Genomic DNA, 14,336 nt, shown 5'->3' with positions numbered 1-14,336 from the left:
ATGGTTTGCTAAGGAGGTTATTGGTGGGATCGGAATAATAGAGGCAATGGCTAACCTAACAGAGCAAATTAGTTTAGAGGCTTTTATATTTGACATTTTAGTAATACACTCTTCCTGTTTAGGGATGTACCCAATGGATTTCTAATTAGAAATTTTTATTAACTGGATTTATTGTCTGTCTTTGAACACGTAACATAGCATGTCTTTTTTCTTTAATGTTTTTAAATTATTACAATTCATAAGTTACGAAAGACATTATTTGGGCTGATCCTGAAACTAGTCTTTCCTTTCTAAAATGTAAAGCAACCTCTTATAAATTAAAGATCAGTGATCATTTTCAGTACACAAATCACATGTCTTTACCCACTGCTCCTAGATCTGCTCTGCTGTATTTGACCTAATTACGAAATGGACTGGCCTTTCTTTATCTAACCATAATTTTATACCCATAGGAACTCTTGTAGTTTTATATCCCTGGAAATTTCACATATAAACAGCTGAGAACTTAAATGTAGGCTAGGAGGTCTGTATTCTAAAAGTCTGAATTCTAAAACTCACATCCTTTTCTTAAGAATATCCTTCTGCAACTTCTTAGAGCATAATCATCTGACTTTACTAAGTCACCTAACTTTGCTAACAGGTTTAGTTACAGCTTATAGCAAATTAAAGGAGACTGTTTACAAACAAGACAAGGTGCTGCTAGACGTGAACATAACAACTATAAGAAGTGACCTTTGATACAAAAGAAAGGAAAAAAATACAATCTTAAAATTTAGTCGCCGGGGCCAGTTAGTATAGTAACATTTGGCATTACACACTTCATTAGAGCTAAATGACATAATTCTTCAGAGAAAAGTAACACTGGCTGTTCTCCATCATCAAAAGGGTTAATTTCATGTAATGTCATGTGTTTGGCTGCCTAAGCATCCATGTGTGTAAATATACTCTAAAATTATTATCTCTTCTTTTTTCTCTTTCCAGTGTTTATATCTCATTTCTTCTTCTTACTGAATTGGCTGTACCATTGGTTAAGTTATTTTTACAATGGCTTCTATTTAAGTATAAAGTTATGTACATCTTAAGCTTAGTTTTAAAGTTTAGAAGTTTAAACTTCAATTTAGCATATTCATCTATTTAAGGTATAATATCCTAATGATAGACTAGTAAGGGATTATTATACTTACAGGTACAGTTTGGCCTAATTATCCACATTTATATTTTTTAGCAATATTTGGTTAGAGTTGTGGTTGGTAGAGGCATGAGTAGATTAAAAGGTGAGACAAGGCAAAGGCTAATTAGGAGAAGAGTAGATGGGTAAGGAAAGTATGAGCGATAGTTGGGAAAGAGAAAATGATTACTCTGAAGATTACTATGCTAATTTTATTCTCGGATTAATTAGAAGGAAGTTTTTCGTTTTCTATTTTAATGTCACATTTTCCTTAGGCATTTTGTAAGTATCAGATAGTGTTCTTTAGTCTTTAAGAGTGAAAATTCTATGTAACTGATTTAAATGATTTATGATTATTAATAAGTGGTATAAAGGAAAAGGGGCAAGTAAAACCCAGTTAACTTTTGAGTAACAGAATTTTCCTTTTTTAGAATTATAAAGCATTGTTTTAGACACGGACTTTTTTGCAGCCAAATGTTCAAAATTATGTGTTTCACTACACTGTCTTGATAATTGAATTTGGCCCAGGCTTATAGGAATCTTGTGGGGTGTGTATGTTTGGCTTCTGAGAAAGCTACTAGAGGAGAGTTGGTTTTAATTAATGCTTCACAAAGTAATGCTAAAATATGGATTTTGGGGTGTTTTTTGTTGTTTTTGTTTGCTTCTTTTAGTGGGTTTACCAGTTGTTTCTTTTCCCGTTATATGTGTGTGTGTGTGTGTACACACACATACATACATATATATATATATATATATATATATATATATATATATATATATATATATATATTTTGGCTTTAAAGAAGAAACGTCCTTCTTATACATTGCTTTTAGTACTTCAAAGTGAAACTGATACACATCTCTTATTTTAGTATAATATATTAAATACAGAATTAGCGTTACTTTTTCTCCTTTGAGGCTATTTCCTCCTCTGCTTCTCTCAAACATTGCCTAGTATTTTCACTGGGTTTTCAACTGAAAGGCTATTTCCCAGTCAGAGACTACTACAATGCAGATAGACCCAGAAGACTTAATGGATTCTTGTGAATTCAGAATGGAATCACAGGAAGGACAGAAGAAATTTCTGTCTATCTGCAGTAGTAATAAATATAAGCTATCAAACAAGCCAGAACAAATTCACGTTCTTTTCAGGATTGTTTGCTGTGGAAGTACAAGAAAAGAAACTGCTTGGCCCTCTGTGTGGGTATTATGATTGTCTTTTGTCTGTTCATTTTCCTTACCTCCATACTTCCTCCTCCTGCTTTGACACTGTTTACAGGAAGAACAGGGATGATGGGAAAGAACACTCTTGGTGGATAGCCCCATATCTCTGATCAATTTTGTTTTTTTCCTATAGTTATCATTCTTATTTTACTAATAAAGAAACTCAGGCATAGTCAGAGGTCACTAGTTCCCTAGATTCTGTCCATTGCTTTACTATTGAACTCTTTTGTGAGTCTTCTGTGTTTTTCCCACCCTTGAGCTGTGAAACCATCCTAATTTCCTCCTTTACAGAGGAGGTGCATTGAAATAGTAGCAATTTACAAGTTAGTGATTTCAGCCTGATTTCCTTTATTGGTAGATTGTAAGATTGGGACTGCATTAGTTTTGATTATAAATTTATTGAGAAACTATATGTTAGGCCCAGTGTTGACACAGGAGTACAGTAACAAACAAGAAAGATTTACACCTATATTGAAGGAGCTTATTGGCAGGTATTAAGTAGGTTTCTTTTGCTCCTGTAATAATTCGAAATGAAGTAACTAAAACAAGACACGAAACAGCAGGAGTAAGTTGACGTTCTACACTGGAGGAACTCAAATTGAAATGTAGTTTGTATGACAACCTAATATTACTTTGATCAACAGAAAAGGTTGAAATTTTGATTTACAAAATTCTTATTTACAGAGTCCCATTAACTTTGGAGGGACTCTTTACTACTAACCTTTTGATAGGGTATTTTTAAAAGTAACAAGGTGAAAAGTTACTTTAAAGCTTACGAATTCAGATCCTCAGTCACAAAGTAAATATTTATGGAGGAGACATATTAGTTCTTTGGAAGGTAGATAGGGATGAGGCAATCAGTGGCGAGAATGCAATCCAATAATTATTCAAGACTGTCATTAAGCCTGCCTGTTGTTCTGTGGCCTGTTATGGTGACTGTCTTTGTATTTCCAAACTGTGGTTATCAAAAAAATTTAAAAACTTTTAAAAATTATAATTATAAGAAAAATAAAGAATTCAGGACCCTCGTGACTTTGCGCCAATGAAAGATGTTTGTGGCTTTTCAGTACTGGCTTCATTGTTACAGTTTTATTATCTATGTTTTTTTTTTTGTTTTTTTTGAGTGGAGAAGAAAAGCCATCTGCTCAGTGGAAGTTATTATGTTTTTGTTTATTATTTCAGTAGAAAAAGAAAAAACCCTTTTACCAGGTACTGAAAGATATTTTTCCTGTTAGCCTGTGTTGGTTTACCCTTCTCACACAGGATGTGTTCTGAAATAGTTGGTAGAAGTATTTGAAAGAAATGTTCATTTTCTTTGTAGGTGGTCTTAAAGCAGTTCTTGTAAAATAAGCCAGTAATCTGAATCTTTGTTTTAACTCCCTGGAAGTAGCATTAGAGAAACCAAAGATAAAAATAATATTGTGATCTCTAGACTTACCCTGTTAGAAAATACCAGGTAATTCTAGGAGTGAGCTTTTTGATGAAGATATAATACTGTCATCTGTTACAGTAGGTCAGAAATTCAGTACTTTAAATTTTTCTAGTAGCTTTCTTTGCCTTAGATTTGAATTAAAAGTGCCTCTTTCCACCCCTTGAGTGATATGCTCTTAAAAAATAGTACTCCTTGGGGGATATAATATATAGTATAGAAAATGTAGTTAATAATATTGTGATAGTGTTGCCTGGTGTCAGATGGTTGCTGGACTTATGGTGATCACTTCTTTAGGTATGTAAGTGTTAAATAACTATGGTGTACACCTGAAACTAATATAATATTGTATGTTAGCTATATTTTAATAAAGCTTTTTTTAAAAAAGAAAGAAAATAGTACTCTTGTGTTTTACTCCTGAGATTATACATGCTAACATTTCTTTTTACCCTCTTTCTAAATAATTTCAGCTCACGTTTAAAGCTGAGCATATAATCTCTAAAAATAAAGATGAGTTTCTTAATCCTGTAATAGCTATTATACTAAAATTTAAAAGTTGGTAAATTAGTATGAATTGTATTTATCTGACAAACTGGTTTTAATGTGTACAAGTCAATTTATTTCTTATTTGATAATTTTTACATAACTTAAAAATTAAATGTAGTCTGTGGCCATGCCACCCTGAACATGCTCAATCCTGTCTGATCTCAGAAGCTAAGCAGGGGCTGGCCTGGTTAGTACTTGGATGGGAGACCACGTAGGAAGACCAGGTGCTGAAGGTGTAAAAAGATAGATAGATGGATAGATGGATAGATGGATGGATAGATGGATAGATGGATAGATAGATAGATAGATAATAGATAGATAAATAAATAAATAAAAATGAAACATAAAAGAATCTTTTATGACATTAAAAACATTTTGTTTGTGCAATTTATACCTTAGTCACAGTAAGGCATAAATTGCAGTAAGTCACAGTAAAGCTGAGATGCAGATGTTTTCATTCATGTTGAATGAGGTGAGGTGTGACCTGGTATAATGAGACGTGACATGATGTGGGTAAGAGATTTGGAATCAGGCAGATATCTAAGTTTTAGTTCTCTCTCTCTGCCACTTCTTAGCTGTGGTCGTGTTAGGTTACCTAACATGTCTAAACTTTATTTCTTTCATGGGTAAAGGATTAATAATAATAATGCCTGTCCCAAAGGTTACTTGTTAAATAAGATAACCCAGGTGAAGTGTCTTGTATAGTACCTAGTATGCTGGAGGCACTCAAAAGATGCTCTTATTACTGTAAAAATTCAGAGCCATAAATTAAACCCTAAAGTTATGGTAGGTAAAGGTAATTATAATAATGGAGCTTTAAAAACCTTTATTTAAAGTAGTCGTAAGGCCTTTTTGAGCCACGCTTCTCTTGCTCAGGCCTGCTTCCATGTCTGGAAGTATACTTTCTAATAAAGCTTTTCTGTTTTTTAAAAAATTAATAAGTAAAGTAGTTGTGAATACAGTTCTCCCCAATATTAATTAATTTTTCATAGAAATGGTTAGATAATCTAGAACTGTAGAGTTTTTCTTGGTATGAGGTAACCATTATAATATGAAAGTAATGTAGTACTAACAGTGGTCAGGGTATGTGAATTGTGTTTTAGGCTTGAACTCCCTACTTTGACCTTCTCCAGTTGATGGGATTCAGTTATCTTTACAGAAAATGAAAGATGAAGTTTAAAGCTGATTATATATACTTGTAGAATTCAAATAGGAGGCTGCTGTGCTGCTTCTGAGCGGCATAATGTAACTATAGCCATATCCCAGAGAAGGCAAAATATTGTTGAAGACCTCTTAAATTCATGTTGTTCCTTTCTCTTTAAAATAAATACTTTTATTACAATTTAGCTGTAGAGAATGATTACAGGAAAAACAGTGTCCATGTTCCAGATATCACAAAAATCGAAAGGACCAAAAAAGCTCTATATTAAATTTGGGCATATTTTTGGTATTAATTTTGTATTGATCAAGTTCTGTGATTCAGATACTTTTATGTGTTTTAGTATTAAGAATACTAGAAAGAATTTATTCTTTTTTCACTACCGTGCAAGCTATAAAATGAGCAAATAAGCAGATAATGGCCCTTCGAAGGACAGAGAAGAGTAAATATAACTTTAAACATCCTAATCAAATGGGTGAATTCCTTATGTGTTTAGCCAACAATTAACAAATAATTACTTGAGACTGGACAAAAGTTTAAAAAAATAGATGAATACTTGTATTTAATGCTGCAGCAGATTTTCAGCTGCAGCCCTTCGTGTTACCAATAAATGCAGTGGAACAAACAGTGAAGACCCATTTGTGATAAAAGCAACAGGAAGATAAAAGTGTAATGCGTTTTATATTGCTGTGATTAGAGTTGAGTCCAAAAAAACTTGTTTTACATGTACCAAGTAAGAATATAGTATGTGCCTGAGATGAAAAGGGCTTAGCTCTTTGCACATTTGGGAGAAAAACTAGATTTCTTTGTAGCTAGTTCATTCATAAAACTAAGAAAGAGAAATCTGAATATGAGAACATTTATATTATAAGCCTTTACGCTCCACGAGAGGAAGGAAACATTTTAGAATAAGGATTTCAGAAGGTGAAAGATATTTACTACTTAAGGTAATTGAGTCAAGAAAAGGGAATAAAAATTCAATAAAATGTTACATAAGGTTTAATTAGAGCCTTGTAGGCACTCTTGTGAGATTTCTTATTGCTTTGTGTGGCTTATCAATAAATTAGTGGGAAATACAGGAAGAGAATTTAGACTTTATTGTACAGAATCACTACAGTCCCAAATCTCCCTCCTCCTCCATCCTTTTGGCTATCTTGTTCGCTCAAGGAAAGTTTAATTCTGTGATCATTTCATAATGGAAAAATTTTACCAATATTAGAGTTAAGTCTTTGACTAGATGCTTTTAAATGAAATTTGGATGTCCGGCCTTTACCTCGCTCACTGTCAGAAGTGGCTACTTTCACCATAAGCCCATGGACTGGATGTAATTTTATATGCTATATTGTAGCCTTTTTCCTTTATAAACCCATCTGTTCATTATATAAATGCTTGTATTATCTAATATGTAATAACCTTTTGTTTTGAATGCTGCTCATTTCCTTAGGATAATACATTAAATTGTTCTCATTTGGATTTGAAATTGAGAAATGGGAGTTTTCCCTTGAATAAGAAATAAGAAATGAATTTAATTGTCTAGTTAACAATTCTAACCATAATATTCTGAACTTCTCTATGGAAAGCATTGTCATTATTTCAGACTCTCACTTTTCATATTAAGACTTGTTTTTATTGCTGGAGCGAACAAGGTACTTTTTAGTTTGAAACAGGGCACTTGTTTCCTGTTTTGTGAGTTCCCATCCTTTTTCTTGGCAACATAGATTATTTATGCTAAAGACTTTAAAAGCTATATTTTGCTTTAACAGCTTTAGACCAGATGTTGCAGACTGATGTCTTGGACATTGTTTAAAGTTTTTAAGAGTTAGTTTCCAACATATGAAAACTGGGAGATTTTATTAAAATTTCAATGTTTAGCAACTCCTGAAGAATCAGGGCTAGCGACACTGGGCCTATATTTTTACATGGCAAAACGTAGCAGTAGCTGAGAGGTAGCTATGTTGTAGGTGGGACATCCACTGTTCACTTTACCACCATATACCTTTGCAGTAGTTGTCACTCATTATATTTAATATCTGTTCCTTCTCAGCATTGCAGCTTCTTAATGAGTTTGTTTCTTAGTCTTCTTTCAGTGGAATTATCTAGAGAATCATAAAAAACCCTAGTCTACATCATTCAGTTTTATTTTCTGTTTTTTTTTAAGCCTTCAGACAAACAATATTTTCCTTTTATGGTATTAGTTTATTCAAGGGAAAGGTATTATATTTTATGTCTATAACATACGCACAAGGAGGTAAGCTGGATAAATTAAGCTAACGTTGAAACAAACGTATAGGGATTTAAAATCTAAATGAGTATTGCTTAATCACCTCAAGAGGCCAGTTTTTCTAAAGGTGCTTCTCAAAAATTTTTGAAAAAACAATATGGTATATTTCTTGTGAATATTCTCAGGGATGTCAAATTTTCATAATACTTGAAGGGTATATGCCTAATTTGACAAAATCGAATACGACAAATATTCAGAAGTAGCAAGAAGTCAGCTTAAAATCTAATGGGTAAGAGTCTGGATGAAACCAGATTTTATCCAGGTTCGCAGTAAATTTGAACATTTGTTCAAATTAAAATAGTTCTCCAGGAAAGGATATTATAAGTAAGGTTTATACCCAGTAGCCCTCAACCTTAAATCCCCTTTCCCCCAAAAAGATTAGACTATAATGTATTAATGACAACAAAAAATAGTACTGAAACAAAAGTAATGAAAACTTTATCAAGACGATGAAAACAGATAACAGCTCTAATTTGATGCCACAAATTTTAAGGAATGTCTTCCAGGAATAATACACTTTGGAACAGAAAGAAGAAAGGTACATGATTCTTGAGGGCACAATAGCAAAGTCATAAAGAAACGATATATGATTTATTTATATTATGTTAAATATTTATATAAATAAATATTTTCCCTCCTCTGTGATAAGAATAGCCTTTAATATCACAATTGGCTTAGTTTTACATGAGGGAGTCTCCACCAAATATACATGAACAAGATTTAGAGGTGATGGCCAAAGGCAGGAGAAGCAGCCTCATAAGGTCCTTTTCTGAGCCATGTAGCAGTTGCTTTAAGCCCCAGCTCTCTGTCCATCCCTGTCATGGTGAAATTAATGAATCAACTAGAGACACTGACTGATAAGTATTTACCAGGCAAACAAACTCAAGAAAAACCAATTGTACTAATTGTGGGCTAAAGATAGACCCAGACTGATATCTCTAAATTCAAAAATTATTTTTAAAACAGATATGCTTTAAATAGATGAATTGTGTGGTATGTGAATTATATCTCAATGAAGTTGTTGTTTTTAAAATAGACAAAACAAAACACAAATGAGATCCTTTGGAGAAATTTTGCCACTAAAAAGGGGGCATAAATGTAGTGTTCAAGTGATAGAGAATAGCAATCAGTGTGAGAAACAGACGTAATTTTAAGTTATTCAAGAGAGGGAGAATAATTATTAGTCTGGCTCCCTAGCAGAAAAATTGTGGACATATTTAAAAATCACTGCACACATTTTTTTTTTTATTGTTTCAGGAGGACAGTTTTGAGGCCAGTGCACTTTTGACTCAATGGGGCTGAATGGGTGAGTAAGTGAGTACAGGGTCCTTTGGTAACTGTGGCAATGGGGAAGAACTCAGGCTTTGGATTCCTGGCCGGGTTTGACTGTGTGACCTAGTCAGTGAATATAACCTCTCTGAGCTTCAATTTTCTTGTCTGTGGCAAGGAATAAATCGCCTTTTACTAAAGCAGGTAATTCCAGGTTAACTTCACTGTATAGGTCACACAGCACCCAGAGTCGATCATTTTAAAAATATAAATGTCTTTTATAAACCTAAATTTTTTAAAGTATAAATATTACTACCCTGCTTTAAGTGCTTAAATAGATACTCATTGCAGTATCAGCGACTTATAAAATCATGAATAATGGACTCCTGCTACGTCCTTACCTTGCACACTGTAATCCCCAGCCTTGCTGATCTTTTTTCATCAAGAACATTACAGGCTGTTCCTCTGTCTGGAAGCTCTGTACCTAGCTTTTGACAAGGTTGGCCCCTTTTCATCCTGAGGACACTGTTTAAGTGTGGCTTCTAATAAAGGCGTTAATCACCCTCTACCTAAAACTCTCCTTTTTGACTTCCCCATGCTCTATATTTCAGCATATCTTTGTTTTCTTTGTAGCATGGCCCAAATTTGTGATTGTTTGTGATGCCCCTGTAGACTTTAAGCTCTGAGCACAGGAACTACATGTATGTAGTGACTATCCTAGTTTTACGCACATAGGAGGCACTCACTAAATGTTGATTGAATTAAGAGCTCCACTTTGAATAAGTGTAAGTGCTTATACTTTCAACTTTTTGACACCTGGAAAGTAGCATACTCCTTCAGTGATTGCTGTAATTCCATAAGGTTCTTTTATATAGAAATACTATTTAAAAACATTTGTGTCTATCTTTTTTTAAGACTTCATTTTTAAAATTTTAGGTTCACAGTGAAATTAAGAGAAAGGTACAGAGATATTCTGTATACCCACCAACCCGACACATGCACAGTCTCCCCCATTATGAACATCCTCTGCCAGAGTGGTATGTTTGTTACAATTGGTGAACCTACACTGACACATCATAGTCACCCAAAGTGATCATTAGGTCTCACTCTTGATGTTGTGCATTCTTTGGGCTTGGACAAATGTATAATGACATGTGTCTGCCATTATAATATCATACAGAGAGAGAGTAGTTTCACTGCCCTAAAAATCCTCTGTGCTATGCCTCTTCATCTCCCCCTCCTGCTGGCAACTTACTAATCATTTTTACCTCCATAGTTTTGCCTTTTTCAGGATGTCACATGGTTGGAGTCATCCAGTATATAGCCTTTTCAGATTGGCTTCTTTCATTTGGTAATATGCATTTACGGTTTCTCTGTGTCTTTTCATGCTTGAGAGCTCATTTCTTTTTAGTGTTGAATAATATTCCAGTATCTGGATGTATCACAGCTTATTCATTTACCTACTGAAAGACATTAGAGCCTTTAACATGGTAATAATAATCACCACATAATGACATTTAGGTCAATGATGAACTGCATATGTGACAATGGTCTCATAAGATTATAACAGAGATGAAATTTCCTGTAAGAAATGGAAGGATATGTGTGGTTCAGAAAGATTTTTTTCTTCTCTGATGAGAGCCGTGTTTTTGGGGTTTGGGAGATTCCTTCCCACTTACAGCAACTTAATTTTGAGTATGCAGATTATATCCCAGCCCCTGACCTGTTTCAGCACAGAATGCTACATACAGCCCTCCCAGAAGTAGCTTGATTGTCGTTGATATACATCATTGTAAATTCTTTGTTGAGTCTCTAAGATCTTGTATAAGGACACAGGTCCACAGGAGCAATCTTAACTAATATCAAGTGCCACTGCTACTTTAGTAAAAGTTTTCTGTGATAGTATGGAGCCATCCTGTCCCTGTCTTTGGAAATACTTTCACATTGTAATGTTGTAAAGCAAAGATAAGTTTTATTTCTTCCATCAACTCAATGCTAGAGAGACCCCTTTGTGCCAGATAAGATCAATGGAACCAAAAACAAATTTCGAAAGTCAAAATATTAAGTCCTCAGTTTTTTACCCTCTCTATATTAAACACATCCCCCCTTTTTAAAAAATAAATACCACAAAGTTCCTTAATTGGACCACTGCTCCAACATGCAATAACCAAAACTACATTGCCATGACAATCCCCTATGTTCATTTATCTCTCCATTTTAATTTCTTATTCCTACTGATCCTCAGGCCACCTTTTATGGCCTTACCCCTCCAGTTTCTCCTCAATGTTTCCAATCAATGTTTCCATCCCACATCCCTGTTTGTGGAGCAAGATTGTGACAGCCTCCATGTTCTATTTCTGACCCTGTCAGAAGGAAGCAGGGGGAAGGCTTGTAGGACAATGTTTATAAAATCTACAGTAGTATACAGTAATGTCCTGGTCCTTCACATTCACTCACTACTCCCACCTAGAGCAACTTCCAACCCTGCAAGCTCTATTCATGGTAAGTGCCCTATATAGGTGTATCATTTTAAACATCTTTTCTACCATATTTTTACTATGCCTTTTCTTGGTTTAGATATGTTTACATATACAGATATCATTGTGTTACAGTTGCTTACAATATTCAATGCAGTAACATGCTGTTCAGGTTTGTAGCCTAGGAGCTATTGCTAGGAGCTATACTGTATAGCCTAGGTATGTAGTTGGCTGTACCATCTAGGTTTGTGTAAGTGTACTCCATGATGTTCTCAAAATGATGAAATAGCCTATTGATCCATTTCTCAGAACATATCCCTGTCGTTAAGCAACATGTCAGTAGTTTTAAATTCCTGGTGTGATAATTTCATCATCCTTGCCATATCTGGTTCTAATACTTGCTCTGTCTCTTTGAATCATGTTTTTTGCCGTTCACTATGCCTCATAATTTTTTTCTTGGTAGCCAGACTGATATACCTGGTATAAGGAGGAGAATTATTCTATAGCCCCCTGATTAGGGATCAGTCTTTTAGTGAGCCTATTCCTCTGAACTATGAGCTTCATGAGTGTTACTCAGCTTTTTCTTCTCCCTTAGGTAGGACAGAATGGCTAGAGTGATTTGAGGTTGGATATTTCCCTTCTACCATGTGGAAGGCTGGAGGGGCCTGGAGCTGAGTAATCCTCATCTCCCAGATCAGTTAGACTCTGATAAATACCCCAGCATGTTAGGCTCTGGTTAACTAGTTTCTCCAGGGGGCAGGTCTTCTTAGACAGTGTCCTCTGGCATATTTCGATATGCGTTGTCCTATGTTTGCCCTATATTCTTCCCTCTCTTAAGGATCCAAGAAGAGAGTTGATTTTTCAATCTCTTCAGCTTTTTACTTGTTAGCACCTTAAATGCAGAACTAGAAACCAGAAGTCCCCTGTATGTCTTTTTTTTGACAATTCTTTGAATCTTTTTTTTTCCCCCTCTAGGTAAGTTTCAGATATGTCTCTTTTTTTATAGGCGTTGAATCAAATGGAGAGAAGTAAAGTGGTGTACAGGTTGAGAATGAAAATGCAGATTTCTAGCCTTAGTCTTCTACCTCACTAACTGGGTACCTGTATTAAATAGGCTGTTTCTGCACGGCCTAGAAAAATACATATAGGAGCTAAATATTGATAATGCCAGAGAAACCCCCCAGGTGAGAATACTTAGAATTGGATTGAAAACAAAGCTAGTGTCTTAATCATTAGTTTTTATCTTCTGATGCTCTCTGTGCTATCTAAGATGGGTAAAAATTTGGGTCATACTTTTTAATGACCAGTGCGTATTAATGACTACAATAGTATCACATTGCATACAATTAAGGTAGGATATAATTGTCATGGTACTTGGAATTACTGTTTTCCTTCAGAATGATGGCAGGGATCATGAACTCCTGGATTAGGATTTTTCAACTTTGTTAAATCTTTAGTTGAAAAGAATTGATTGAAAACCAAAGATTTGGTTGAAAACCAAGATTGAGAACTCATTCATTCCTTTATGTATCCCTATTTTCATTAAATATTTGAGGACTTACTATGCCAGATCCTATGAATATAGTGACGAATGAGACAATTCCTACCTTCAGAGCTAATACACAAGTGAACAAGCAGTTACAGTGCACTGTGACTAGTGCTGTGGCAGGCTGCTAAAGTAGTACATAAGAGGGGCACTTAATACAGAATGGACAAGCGAGAAAAGGTTTTCCAGCAAAAGAGAAATTCCAGACAAAAACTGGGGAAGATAAGCTAACCTAAGGAGCAGAGATAAAAGGGGATCCTGACTGAGGATCCTGGCTGTTTAGAGGAAATGAGGTTAAGTGTGGTGCTCATACAATGTGAGGGGAGGCTTTAGCCAAAATGAAGATAGAGAGCTAAGCAACTGCCTGATTCGGAAGGAATTTAAGCCACTTAAAGCAGTGATCCCCAACCTTTTTGGCAGCAGGGACCAGTCTTCTATGAGAATCTGATGTCTGATGATCTGAGGTGGAGCTGAGGCGATGATGCTAGCGCTGGGGAACGGCAGCAAATACATATGAAGCTTTGCTCGCTTGCCTGCCACTGCTCACCTCCTGCTATGCGGCCCAGTTCCTAATAGGCATGGACTGGTAACAGAGTTTGGGGACCCCTGACTGAAAGGATTTTACCTTTTTCCTAAGGATATTGGGAAGCCTTTGAAGGCCTTTGAGTTGGAAGATGACGTGATCAGACTTACTTTCTAGTTAGTTCCCTTTGGCTAAGTGGTGCACAAATTGGTATGGAGAAGTAAGGGAGTTTGAGACGAGAAATCTGAAAGCAAGGAGTTCAGTTAGGAAATTTTGTTCCATCCTGGGAGTGAATAGTTTCTTTGCCAGGGTAGCAATTAATAAGGAAGATGGAAAGAAGCTTATAGATTTGAGTGTTATTTAAAGCTGAAATTGACAGTTCTTCTGGTTACTGGGTACAGTGACCAGAAGTGGTATAGTAGTCCCCCTTTATTTGCGGTTTTGTTTTCCATGGTTTCAGTGGTCAGCCTTGTACCAAAAATATTAAATGAAAAATTTCAGAAGTAAATAACTCATAAGTTCTAAATTGCACTGAGTAGTGTAATGAAATCTCACGTTGCCTACTCATGAAATCTCACGTTGCCTACTCAGTCCCATCCAGGATGTGAATTATCCCTTTGTCCATCATGTCCACGCTGTATACCTACCTGCCTGTCAATCTCATAGTAGCTGTCTGGGTTATCAGGTTGACTGTCAGAGTATTCCAATGCTTGT

At 35.2% G+C, this 14,336-nt stretch overlaps 1 protein-coding gene and 1 pseudogene across 8 annotated transcripts in view; both read left to right on the top strand.

The window, feature by feature from the left end:
• The window catches only part of CSNK1G1 (casein kinase 1 gamma 1), a 147,645-nt gene that overhangs the window by 24,627 nt on the left and 108,682 nt on the right, over nucleotides 1-14,336 (top strand). For 2 of the 8 annotated variants that reach the window (XM_036217974.1, XM_036217976.1), the window contains exon 2: nucleotides 9,065-9,113. The exons of the other annotated variants lie outside the window; for them this stretch is intronic. The gene's annotated coding sequence lies outside the window, so the exon portion shown is untranslated. The remainder of the gene's footprint in view (nucleotides 1-9,064; nucleotides 9,114-14,336) is intronic. 8 annotated transcript variants of the gene reach the window in all.
• Nucleotides 4,485-4,603, top strand: LOC118600822 (annotated as a pseudogene).

This window comes from Rousettus aegyptiacus, unplaced genomic scaffold, assembly GCF_014176215.1.
Source record: "Rousettus aegyptiacus isolate mRouAeg1 unplaced genomic scaffold, mRouAeg1.p scaffold_m13_p_3, whole genome shotgun sequence".
NCBI lineage: Eukaryota > Metazoa > Chordata > Mammalia > Chiroptera > Pteropodidae > Rousettus > Rousettus aegyptiacus.
The sequence above is the reverse complement of the archived record's forward strand: the minus strand, read 5'-3'. Positions and strand labels throughout refer to the sequence as shown.